This window comes from Callospermophilus lateralis, unplaced genomic scaffold (genome assembly GCF_048772815.1).
Source record: "Callospermophilus lateralis isolate mCalLat2 unplaced genomic scaffold, mCalLat2.hap1 Scaffold_45, whole genome shotgun sequence".
In the NCBI taxonomy this organism is placed as follows: Eukaryota; Metazoa; Chordata; class Mammalia; order Rodentia; family Sciuridae; genus Callospermophilus; species Callospermophilus lateralis.
Genome location: NW_027514398.1, coordinates 3,138,337 through 3,142,492, shown reverse-complemented (window position 1 = coordinate 3,142,492; position 4,156 = coordinate 3,138,337). Strand labels below are relative to the sequence as shown.

Here is a 4,156-nt window from a genome sequence, read left to right as displayed (position 1 = left end):
CACGAACTCCGTGTCGGGAGTGCAGAAACCAACAAGTGAGAAGGCGCCGCGTTCCCGGGGCGCAGCGCGGGCGGCCGGAGCAGGCGCAGGAGGAGAGAGCGAGCGCCTCCGAGCCCCAAGCCTCAGCCCCCGAGCCCAAGCCGCGGTCGCTGCGGCTGCTCGGCTCCCTCTGCACGGGCTGTGCCTGGAGCTGGACAAGAGGCTTCGTTTCGCCCTCGTTGCAAGCTGTGGCTGGGAGCAGCGGGTCCCAGGGGAATATGCAGCGTGTGTGGATCTTGCTCACCTTAGGCTTGGTGGCCTGCGTGTCGGCGGAGTCGAGAGCAAAGCTGACATCTGATAAAGACATGTACCTTGACAACAGCTCCATTGAAGAAGCTTCGGGAGTGTATCCTATTGATGATGAGCACTATGCTTCTGCATCCGGCTCGGGAGGCGATGAGGACATAGAGAGTCCAGAGTTGACGACATCTCGACCTCTTCCGAAGACTCCCTTCACGAGCACTGCTCCCAAAGTGGAAACCACGACGCGGAAGACACAGAAAAAGATACCCGCACAGACCAAGTCACCTGAAGAAATTAATAAGGAAGAAGTTCAAAACTCTGACTCAAAAAGGAAAATGGACTGTACTGACGAGAATACAAATGTGTACACTGAGAAGCACTCAGACAATCTGTTTAAACGGACAGAAGTCCTAGCAGCTGTCATTGCTGGTGGAGTTATTGGCTTTCTCTTTGCGATTTTCCTTACCCTGCTGTTGGTGTACCGCATGAGAAAGAAGGACGAAGGAAGCTATGATCTTGGGGAACGCAAACCATCCAGTGCTGCTTATCAGAAGGCACCTACTAAGGAGTTTTACGCATAAAACTCACACTTTAGTGTCTCTATTTATGAGATCACTGAACTTTTCAAAATAAAGCTTTTGCATAGAATAATGAAGATCTTTGTTTTTTGTTTGTTTTTTTGTTTTCATTGAAGAGCCATTCTGGCACTTTAATGACAAAATCCCATTGTATTTAAAACTTTTCATGTATTTCTTTAGAACAACGTAAAATTAAAATTTAACATCTGCAGTGTTCTGTGAATAGCAGTGGCAAAATATTATGTTATGGAAACCCTGGATGTTCATAGAATTGGTTTAAACTTTTATGCGCAAATGCAAAATGATTGTTTTTAACCTATGGTTCTAAGATAAAAGCTGTGTCATTTGTGTCAGCATGTCTCAGATGGACCTTACCAAGTTGGTCTTACTTTTGTTAATTTATCTGTTGTACCCTCTTCTCTGCCCTCTCGTCTTGTCCCCTTAAAAACCAAACCAAACCCTATGCCTTTTGTAGCTGTCATGGTGCAATTTGTCTTTGGATGATTCAGATAATAGTAACTTAGTGTACATGTGATTTTTCAAATAATGTAAACTTTAACCTCCACTTTGTATAAATCTTTAAATGTCAGACTATCCATTTTACACTTGCTTTATTTTTCATTACCTGTAGGTTCAGGCAGATTTGCAACAGCAAGTTAATGTGTAAAATTGGATTATTACTACAAAACTGTTTAGTCCTATCTATCTAATCAGATCTTCTTCTGGGAGGATTTGATGTGAGTTACTGACAAGCCTCAGCAAACCCAAAGATGCTTAACAGTATTTTGAGAAGTTGCTGCAAATTTCTTTGGCCACTGTATTTGTTAATTTCTTGCAATTTGAAGGTACGAGGAGGGGTTTAAAGGAAAAAAAAATCAGTTTTTGTTCTTAAAAATGCATTTAAGTTGTAAACATCTTTTTAAGCCTTGAAGTGCCTATGATTCTATGTAACTCGTCGCAGACTGATGTTAATGAGTGTATATAACAGTTTAAAAAAGTTGGTATTTTATAAGCACAGACAATTCTAATGGTAACTTTTGTAGTCTTATGAATAGACATAAATTGTAATTTGGGAACATAAAAACTACTGAATAAATCATGTGGCCTAATAAAAAAAAAACTGCTTCTCTTTTCTGCCAGTTCACTGTTCTCAAGCCCTTCAGTTCAGGCATGAGCTTTGCCATTATAGAAAACCATGGCACCCGTAAAGTCTAAGTCCCATTAAACCCTAGCAAGAGCATCTATTTGCCACGTCACTATGTATAATGTGACTCCACCAGAAAAAAGTCTGCTGCCTCAACACTTGAGAGAGTAAAGTGGCCCAGAGCACAGACTTCCTTTAAAGGTGACCCAGACAGATGTCTATTCATATTGCTTTAAGGCATTTCCCATACTGCCAGTGGGAAACACTGTCTTGAAGTCATTTTGTATCTATCTACTCTCTTTGTGGCCCTAGCTCAACATTGCTCTAAGCAACTATAATAAAGCATGGTTCAATCATGCCCAACTGTGTCCCAGGACTCCTATCATTCTGCTACTAGAAAGTTCATATGCTCAAAATTGTTCCTTCTGAGAACGACCTTGGCAGTCTTCCTATGTGAAGGTACAATTTAGAAATAATCTTTGTTAGATTGTGGCAGGATCTTTGCGCTTCTGTCACCCAATCAATTAGACATTTGCAAGGTGGAGGCAGTATTATAACCACAGGCAGATGGTGAAATGTTACTCCATCCTTCTCTGCCCACTTTAACTTTTTGCACAACATAATTTCAGGGGATTCTTTACAAATTGCAGTTTATTTGAAAAAGGTTTAAAGCCCTGAAGGTTTGGTGAGAAGTTCTTGGTTATGAGTGCATCTACTTTGTCTGTCAGCAGCAAAAAGGGCACTCTGATTAATACTGACATTACCCTGAAAGCCAGGTAGAGAACAGATGAGGTCCTTGTCACCTCAGTGCTGTTCTACACTAAGAGGAACTTGGAGGGTCATTCTCATGCAGCCTTTGGAAGAAGCATAAGTGGGTACCTAGGCAAGGCTAGGCGTGGGGTGAAGTTCTTGTGGTTGGCTCCCCTGAGGGAGGTGGAAAATTCCATTATTCAGAACCCCAGAGAGCTGCCTCCAAAGAGAGGAAGGTATCCAGGTTAGGCTGTACTTCTCATAAGTTACACCCTGAAGAGAAGGGACAGGTGGCATGAGAATGGTGAATGTGATGACAAGAAGGAAGCAGGATGTCACTGAGGTCATCTGAGGTGGAGATGGGGTCAACTGAGAAGTGGGAAGAGATAATGAGGTTTTGTTTTTATTTTGAAGGTTGGAGGAATGGGCAGATGAAGAAGGATTTTATTGTAGACTGTTTTGCTGTGTAATGCACTAGCAAATCCCTACAGGGCCATTCTATGTGTGTTTATTTTCAGGCAGATGCAAGCTTCAAGGTAGTCCTGTGTTATTTGGGTTACCTGTATGTAAAAGCAAGTCTTGTTTGCCTAAGTACCAGAGGGAATGAAGGATTAAAAAATAGTCCCTGTGGAGCAAGTGTCCTATGTGTATGTGAGACAGATTTAAAATTGTCGCACTGTAATGAACAATCAAGCACTTTATTGTGTTTTTGGTACCCCCAGAGGGATTCTCTGGGGGCTTATCAGAGGAATTTGAATGCATTCTAGTATGAAAAGGTTTTGTGGACAGATTCACACACTACTTTTGTCTGCTTTCTGACATAGTTTAGGTATTATAAATGGCATGCCTCATATTAGGTGAATCCTCTGCCTGAACTAGTAGTTAGAATTTTTGATTGAATTCTGCAGTTTTTCTGATAGTGATATCATAGGAAGTTGAACATACACTATTAGAAGTGTATTCCAAGTACAATTATTGCTAATGTTAAAGAGCCAAACTTTATTTTTTTTTATTTTTTTATTGGTTATTCAAAACATTACAAAGATTGCAGAATCACATCGGTTACACATCCACATTTTTACATAATACCATAATAGTAACTGTTGTATTCTGCTACCTTTCCTATCCTCTACTATCCCCCCTCCCCTCCCCTCCCCTCCCATCTTCTCTCTCTACCCCATCTACTGTAATTCATTTCTCTCCTTATTTTTTTCCCATTCCCCTCACAAACTCTTATATGTAATTTTGTATAACAATGAGGGTCTCCTTCCATTTCCAAGCAATTTCCCTTTTCTCTCCCTTTCCCTCCCACTTCATGACTCTGCTTAATGTTAATCTTTTCCTCCTTCTCTTCCTCCCTGAAGAGCCAAACTTTAAACCTAGCTGTTGATCTAACATGTAA

At 41.3% G+C, this 4,156-nt stretch overlaps 1 pseudogene; it reads left to right on the top strand.

Annotated features, from left to right (window-relative positions):
* Positions 1–257: 257 nt before the first annotated feature.
* Positions 258–1,776, top strand: LOC143388852 (syndecan-2 pseudogene; annotated as a pseudogene).
* Positions 1,777–4,156: the final 2,380 nt, after the last annotated feature.